At 44.9% G+C, this 8,851-nt stretch overlaps 1 pseudogene; it reads left to right on the top strand.

Moving 5' to 3' along the window:
- Positions 1-291: 291 nt before the first annotated feature.
- Positions 292-4,108, top strand: LOC118539134 (forkhead box protein K2 pseudogene; annotated as a pseudogene).
- Positions 4,109-8,851: the final 4,743 nt, after the last annotated feature.

An 8,851-nucleotide genomic window follows, 5' to 3' on the forward strand; every position in this document is an offset into this window, starting at 1 on the left:
TATAAGACCAAACAGGAATCATTCTAAAAATTGAAGTATTATTACCATATTCCCAGTACCCAGAAACAGTGCCTGACAAATGCTGAATCCTTAATCAATATTTGCTAAGTAGATGAATGAATAAATGGAGTAGTTGCACTCAGCTGACACATCGAGTGTAAGGAAGGAAAGGGGTAAGAAATGATGTTGGAAGGGTACATAGGTATCAGATCATGGAGAGTCTTCCTAATATGTCAACTTAGAGGGTTTAAACTTTATTCTGGAAGATATAGAAAATTTAAAAATTCAAGCATGGTGGCCATGGGCAGAGTTGCTGACAATCATGCACAGGATAGATTTACAGGCACAACTAAGGTAGGCAGGTAAAGAAACCATCACAGGAATGCAGGCAAGAAGTAGCAGGGGCTAGAGAAAGGTGACAGAAACAGGGAAATCATAAAAATCAATGAATCGTGGAGATATTTTCAAAGTACTATGAACAAGACTCGGGTAACATTTTCAATGTGGGTCTTTGGTGAGATACAAACACCATTTGCTTTGAAAAATCCTAGGAATTTTATTGGCCATTTAGTGTCCACCATGCAATGTGAGTTAGTCAGTTGTCCTAATTGATCCTGTCTCTAAAAGAGAAACCTTCACCAAGTTGTTATAATCCCGAATAGTACCATATGTTCTCTGGTTTTCTCTGTTCTAACCCGTTCCATTTCCATGGTAACCCATATAATAAAGGTAAAAGAAAGAAAGATTTCTGGTGTCTATGTTTTTCAGGGCTCTTCTTTTTCTTTGATGCTTCAGAAAGTAGTCCTTGGCACCAAATTTTAATTATTCTGAAGAAATAACAAGTCAACTAAATATTACCAAGAGGGAAAGATATATTTTGTACCTTTCTTAATCTATATTCTTCTTCAAAGGAAGCCATAGCTAAACCCAAACTCAGATATTTATAGACCTTAAAATGTTCCCAAGAATGATAAGCTGGGATTTACAAAAGCAACAGGAAGCCAGGCTGGCCACTCAATGTTATGCCACCTTGAAGAGATGATCACAGATAGTAAAGACAATGGAGGAGGGAAAAAAGTAAAAGTTTTGTTCTCTTCCAAGTTCACTCTGGTTGTCTGGTTTCAATATTAGATCTTCTTATGAGTAATACCAGCCCTCTATAGTCAGTCTCAGGAATCTGCAAACTTAATTTTTTGATACTCCTACATAATGTCATTTATCAATAAGTTTGAGATGGAGTAGAAGACAATAATTTCAAAGAAAGGTGTGATATGAGCTAGAATAAAGTATCACCATTATTTTAGTCACATATTACCCACTTTTCTCACAGATACGTTCACAGTAAAATGGATAGTGAAGGAGGAAGAATAAAAACATTTCAACCCTAGTCCGAGGGCTATCTTATATATGTTAATATTTTCATTCCCATTTGTTAAAAATGTATATTAAGTGAGGTTGAAACATCTGGGGGTATCAGCACCAGGTAGCATTATTAAGCAGAAGTGTGTCACATCCATTCAAAGCAGTGAGATCTGCCCAGCAGCATCAGGTTGGACCCTATAGCATTTCTTCCACATACCCGACTTCCAATTGCCTTGTCTACCTTGCTGATTCCTATTATTTGGATCCAATTTGGGGTTTCTAGTGTCTTTTCTATTTGACCCTTGGCATTGCTCTTTCAATAACACTGTAATTGCCTCTGAAACTACTACATTGCTACCTTCCCCTTACATTAAGTTTGAAGACACCAGCTGATCTCCAGGATTGACTGCTATGTGCCCAACGTCTGGTGTTGCTATAGTTTTTACAGTACATGATATTAGGATTCATCAATGAGCCATGGAAAATATACACATTAAGACTGGGCATTCAAAACTGGATTGTGATGAGGGTTACCCAATGTACAAATTTGCTAAAAATCATTAAACTATACACTGAGAATGGGCGAATCTTATGATATGTAAATTATACCTCAGTAAAACATGAAAGAAAAAGTTTGATCAGATAATGGAAGTAGGTAGCACAAGTTTGGGCTGACGCTGAACCCAATCAAAAAACAGGTTATTAGAGGGTGCTATCATCATGACAAGGGCTGACCACACAGAAAAATCAGTTCACTGGGGCAAATCATAGGATCGATCTGTTAGCTACATCAGTTCCCAGTCACAGGAAGATTGGGGAATTACTAAAAACCCAGTAAAAGATAGCATTGCTGTTGGTGTTGGTGATTCATCATAGTTACCATTGGGATCCCAAGATCAGGTCCCAGTTGCCGAGAAGAGCATTGCAACAAGGAATTTACATTTGTCAATTTGAGCTTTAGTATGCAAAACAACTCTGTTTAATTTAAGGACACACAAAAAAATGATTTATTACAAAGGTATGAGGTCATTTATAGAGCCGAACAATAAAGCACCGAAAGATCCGGGACAGGGCTGGCAGCCTTGGGCGGCCCTCAGTTCCATGGCAAGACTGGGCTGTGGTGCTCATCTAAGGTCTTGAGTCCGAGTACCTAATGCACTCGGTGATCATTCCCCACAACTGGTCCCAGGACGCAGAGGACATGAGCATTGGCCACTGGAGCTTCATGCTGCAGCACCGCCCTGAGATCTTCATGTCCAGGGCAGCAGTAGCCATGGCAGAGCTGCCACAAAGCCGTCCCTATAACCCAGGCCCCAAGCCGGCAGTGACTTCTACCTGCGCTGCCTCTGCAAGAAGCGCATGTTGGTGGACCCTGGGTTTCAGAGGCGTGGCATGACGCCACTGCAGCTGCCACACGTGTGCACGCTCGGGTTCCAAGCACAAATATCAAGATCGAGTTCACTGCCCTGTCCAGCGAGAAGAGCAGGAGAAGGCACCCAAGTCCCCGAGTACCTGGTGAGGCCGGAGCAGGCCCATGTCTCCTCCTCCGCTATGGATGTTCCAGACAAGGTGGCTCACCTCGTCCACCCCCACCCCTCCCAAGGGGGAACCACCAGTGCTGCAAACTGGCCCAGCCAGCCCCTGGTGAGCACGGTCTTGGGGTACAAAAGGGGACATGTAATACCGTCTGACTTTAATTAATGACCCACAACTCACAGCCAAAAAATGAAAGGAAGCTCCTGGTAGAGACAGCCTAAAGGATGATGCAAAGTCCTTATTTCTACACATAATTAATCATACAAGCAATTACAGTGTCTCCTGATAAACCACTCACTCTAAATGGAATTTATATGCACATCATTAAAAACGATCCATACTACAATGGCAGGCCGAATTCAATTGACCACCATGTCTCTCTGAATTGTTTTTGCATCGAAGTACCACGTTCCCAGGAAGAACCAGGCAAAGGTTCATTCTGGGGGATAGATCCTACCTCTGAAAGCAAATTAATAGAGTGGGCTTTTAGGACAGGACAGTCTAGGGCGTGCCTTGCTTCGGAATCCCTCTGGGACCCCTCTCCCAGCCTCTCCCAACCCCGCTGGAGCCGGTCTGCTCAGTCCTGTGGCGCCCAGACCCCTGAGAGCCGGTGGGGGGAAGGTTCCCCGATCCTGGAACCAGAGCCCGGTGCCTCACAGCGCGAACCGGCCGCGGCCCAGGAGGCCCGGGCTGCCCAGAGCGCACCCGGCTCGGCCCTGCCTAGTCGGCCCGTTTTAGCAGCCCTGCAGCGGCAGCAGCTGCCCAGGACCAAGCCCTGTCACCTACACCTTCGCCGCCCCTGTGACCACCTCGACGCCCCAGCAGCTAGTCATGCAGACGGTTCACGCCGCCCACCGGATCCGTGCGGTGCCCGTCCCCAGCGTGGCCGGCCTGGCCCCAGCGAACACCGTCGCCCGGCAGGCCGCGGTCACTCAGGCGGCCATGCTGGCCCCTCCTAAGCCAGGGCCTCAAGACCTGTGTGGAGATCTCAAAGTAAAAGTAAAGGAGAACCTATTCCTGTGATTAGCGGGGCCCCACTAGGCGCCGCTAGCCGGGTCATTCAGATGGGACAGACCACCCCGTCCAGATACAGGCACCTCCAGGTCGGCGCCAGCCACCAATAAAAACTGTACAGCAAAACGGGACTCACGTGGTGCCAGTCGGCGTCGCGGGCCACGGCCAGGTGAACGAGGCGGTGCGAGCGGTCTGACCGGCTGGCGACGCGCGGGCGTCGGCGTCCCTGCCCACGAAGTGCGGGGGCGGCGACCCGTCGGCGCGGCGGGAGCAGAGCAGAAGCGGGTCGGGAGCGCGGGCGGCGAGAGCTGCGTCCTCGCCCTGCGCGCGGGAACGCGGCCGGCAGCCACGAGCGAGCTCCACGTCCCACGCGAGCCGCTGGGAGAGCTCTTCTTACTCGGAGGTCAACTCTGTGGTGCGGGAACGAGACGCCGCCTCTCACCCACGCTCCCAGCGCGTTCTCTCCGCTTCACCTCAGCACTGGAGACACAAAACGCGGGGGGCCTTCAGTTAAAGACAGAAGTCACACCAGCACAAAGCCCCGCGCGAGGAAACCTGCTTCAGACAGTGCCTCCCCACCGCGCGCTCAGCTTTCAGCTCCGAGGAAAGGTGTGCCCTTCCGGGTCCTTGCGAGGACGCGGGACGCCTGGAGCGAGCGGACCTGACAGGACCCTGGCCGGGGCCACCCTGCCACCTTCAAGGGGACCCCGGGGACCGGACACTATGTAAAACAGTATTTTGTTGTTCACATGTGGAATTGGAATATTTTGAAGTGTACTTTCTTTTTTTTACAAAATAGGGGTGTCTTTGACATTTCAGATCACTCCATTTCTACTCTGGACATTTTAGAATCACACAGGACCTTTCGCGTGGATTTCATTTGGGAAAAAGAAACAGCGCAGTTTTGTTTCCAGCCTATGGCATAATTTACTTGTGTCTGTCCAGTTAAAGGTCACGTGGAGGTGCTTGATGACATCTGCAAGGTTTGCGCGTTAGAGCAGGTGCCTGATGCATTCCATGCACCTCCATTTCAGTGTGTAGGATTGGCCCGACAGACTGGACAGACTGACTGACCACTGCTGTTACCGCGAGGAAAAGAGCTGCTGGACTCACCAGAGCTGCGCTCGACTGTTTCTCTTTCCAGCTCCTCTTTGGAGTTCGTTTCTTTGTGTTGACTTTGTCCCTGGCATAATTTTCCACTCTAAGTAGAACAAGTTTCCTAAGGATTGTGTATGTTTAAAACAACAGAACTGTTACTAATTCATTTGGGAAAAAACGATTCAATCTTTTACCACACACCCTTTGCAAAATCTCTCCATGGCATGCTTGCAACTTAGTGTCACTGGTTCTAGGCATCCTCCAGTCCAACCACGTGTCTACCCCTTGATGTTGTGGTTTGCCCAGCTGACAGGGAGCTCCATGCTGGGGTGGAACAGAAACTGTGTTTTAACAGGAGGGTCTTGGATGCAAGTGCCCTGCAATTAAGCATTGGAAATATCCAAGTCCTTTTCTGATTTGTAATAGGAAATTCCCCTCCATCTTTCAGAACTGAACCAGTCCTAAGGCTGACTTCTGTCCTACAGAAAATAAAATCCAGAGGAAAGGAACAAAGGTGAGAGAATGACCAGTAGGGGCCCCTTCAGGCTTCAGTCCATGCTACCCTGGAAGAAAACAGCTGGCCTTTCCAGACTGTTCCATGGGGTCAGTTGTGCAAATAGAAAGAAGGCCTTGGCCTTATTGTGAATTTCTAAATGTCATCAACATAACATAACTTACTCAAATGTAGTTATTTTGGTATCTAATGGTTATAAAGAAAACACACACACCACACACATATATAGATATGTATATACATACCTATAATATATATGAGTATATACACAAACTCAATAAAGAGGACAGAAAGTAGACCAGCAGCAGACAAAAAATGCCATCAATTTCTTAAAGAGAATAGCAGTTAGGAGATTGAGATAGTGAGTTGAAATGGGGTCTTCCAAAAGATATGTCCCATGTCCTAATCCCCAGAACCTGTAAATGTTACGCTATTTGGAAAAAGGGTATTTGCATGCAATTAAGGATCTTGTGATAAGGAGATCATCCTTAATTTTCTAGGTAAATCCTAAACCCAATGAGCTTGTAAGAGGGAGATTACACAGAAGAGAAGATAGCCTTATGAAGGCAGAAGCAGAGACTGGAATGATGTGGTTACAAGCCAAGGAATGCCAACATCCACCAGTAGCTGGACACGGCAAGGATCAGATTCTCCCCCAGAGCCTCTGGAGTGAGTGTGGCCCAGCCAACACCTTGGTTTTAGAGTTCTGGCCTCCAGAACTGTGAAATAAATTCCTTTTGTTTTAAGCTACCAAGTGTGTATAAATTTGTTATAATAGCTACAAGAAATTAATACAAGTGGTTTCTAAAGAAGCTAAGAAAATTGGCCTTGCAGAAATACAGAAAAGCTCAGAAAACACTAATTGGAAGCAAGGAATGGAATATGAAGTTAAATGGGGGAATTTATTGAAAGTGAATGAAAGTTATAATTATCCCTCAGACTACTTCCTCATCCCAACAAGCAGAATATCCAGCAGCCAGGTATTTACCACTCTAGCAAAAAAATGAGAGATTCTTCTCTATAGAAACTTCCCTGTTGAGAGAAGCAGGGCGGCTGACGTGGCTGCTCCCCAAACACCCTAAAAAAAGGTCAATTAGCTGGCAAGCCCAGCCCACAACCATGGAGCTCTCAATCAGCTTTTCATTGCTTTATTTTTTAATGACTAACAAATAAGGAAGGAAATCCAGAATAAAGAGAGGCCAGAGCTAAACTGGGAATGGTTGGAGAGGGTGGGGTCCAGAAAAAGTTGAAATAATTCAAAGAACAGGAGCGAAGCAAGAAAGAGAAGGCACTACTTATTGAATAGACTCAGATATATACCAGTGATTAATTTAGTGCCTCTCAGCTCCAAACTCCTCCATCCCTCTCTTCCCTCGGGATACTGGTAGTGGGCTCTTGCAGTCAACATTTGCGTGTAGCTTGCTGACTGGATGGAGGCTCTGCCAATAGCGGGCACTGAGGAGGCACTAGGAGGTCAGGAGAGGAGGAGGTACTTTTTGTTCTGGTGTTCTTTTTCCTTCAGGGTCCAGCAGAGGTCCTGCCTTTGTTTACCTTAGCAGCAGGGCTGGGTGCTCTGGTGGCAACCATGCCCACTCCTCAGTGTCTGAATCTCCCCACTCAGGGCCACCTCACCAGAGGTTCCAAGTTCCTTCCTTATTCACTTTTCCCTCAACCTTGGGAGTAGTAGTTGTTCTCTACAGGTACTCCCTCTCTATACTTTAGAGTTCTCTTTCAGCCTTTTTAGTAAATACATCTTTTCCTTAGTTCACAATTGTGGAATTGGATACAATTTCTGGACACGAGAGACTCCATTTTGAAGTGCCACTTTTCTTTCTAACTAATGAACTTTTGAACTGAGCCATATATGGTTATTGTTATACAAGCAGTTGCTCATAAAATCCAACAGAACAACTAGCATTTGAACCATAAAACTGTTGATATGAACTTAATGAGGAAAAAACTTAACTAATACATACCAGGAATAGTTTTGTGTGATAGCACCAATAAAATAATCAGATAGTAATCAAAAGTGGTTCAATCGGTCAGCACCAAATTAGCAGTGTTTTTGGTTTTTTTCTTCTCTTCTTTATCTAAATCATGTAATTCCCCCCCCTTCCTTCTCATAAACCTTCTCTGCATATGAGCCAGACACTTTTCTAGTTACTCCAGAAACTGTGCTTTGCAAATTACAACTCTGAGACCCCAAAAAGGCCTTTGTTCTTTTTCAGTTTGCCTCCTTGTCTTGGTTGACACAATGTACTTGGTTCACAATTATTTTCTCTAATTGGTTTGGTAATTTTGTTCCCTGACCAGACCCTGACTAACACAATAGTCAATAAGAGTTTGAATCTTTAAAATCCTGTAAAACTTAACACTAGAGATTAGGCAAAACTCTCAGATTGCTAAAGTAAAATTTTCAAGAGATGCTTAGAAGACCAAATTGAGAAAATCTCCCAGAAAATAGAACTAATTGAAAGATGGAAAATATTGGAGGTGAGATTGAGGTGAAAAGGGCGGAGAGGAAAAGAAGTGTAAGGTTGCCAATATCTTCATTTTCAAAAAATGGAGTGACAGAGATGTTATATAGTTGACCAAAAATAAAGGGGTAACTATATTATTTAAAGTTACAAAGATAACCAAGACAGAAATTAAATATAGTAATAGTAACACTTATTTAGTACCTTTTTAAAAAAATATTTTATTTATTTATTTGACAGAGAGAGAGAGAACACAAGCAGAGGGAGTGGGAGAGGGAGAAGCAGACTCCCCGCTGAGGGGCTCGATCCCAGGACCCTGGGATCATGACCTGAGCCAAAGGCAGGCGCTTAACGACTGAGCCACCCAGGTGCCCCTTGTTTAGTGCTTTTAATGTATTGACCCATTTATCCTTGTAGAAATCCTCTAAGAATAGACTATTATTTATCCCCATTTTATAGATGAGGAAGAGGGTTCAGAGAGACTGCGTCACTTGCCTAACTAAGGTCACACAGCTGGTAAATGGCAGAAGTGGGATTCCAGAGTGCGTGGTCTTATCCGTTGTACTCTACTGCCCCTTATACAACTTTATTGGGAAGAGCTGGGTAACGAATGTACAAGGTGATGTAAATGACTTAATTCATCTTTTAGCAGTAGATAAAGGCAATTCTTAAAACTAATGAATTAAGCAATAGTGTTAGGAGATAGAGAGGTAAGCACCAAAAGAAACAAAAACAGAAACTTTTAGAGGGATTTACAGTAGTCCTCCTTTATCCATGGGGAATATGTTCCACGACTCCTAGGGGGATGACTGAAACTGCAGATAGTACCAAACCCAATATATACTGTTTT

Source organism: Halichoerus grypus, chromosome 9 (genome assembly GCF_964656455.1).
Source record: "Halichoerus grypus chromosome 9, mHalGry1.hap1.1, whole genome shotgun sequence".
Taxonomy (NCBI): Eukaryota; Metazoa; Chordata; class Mammalia; order Carnivora; family Phocidae; genus Halichoerus; species Halichoerus grypus.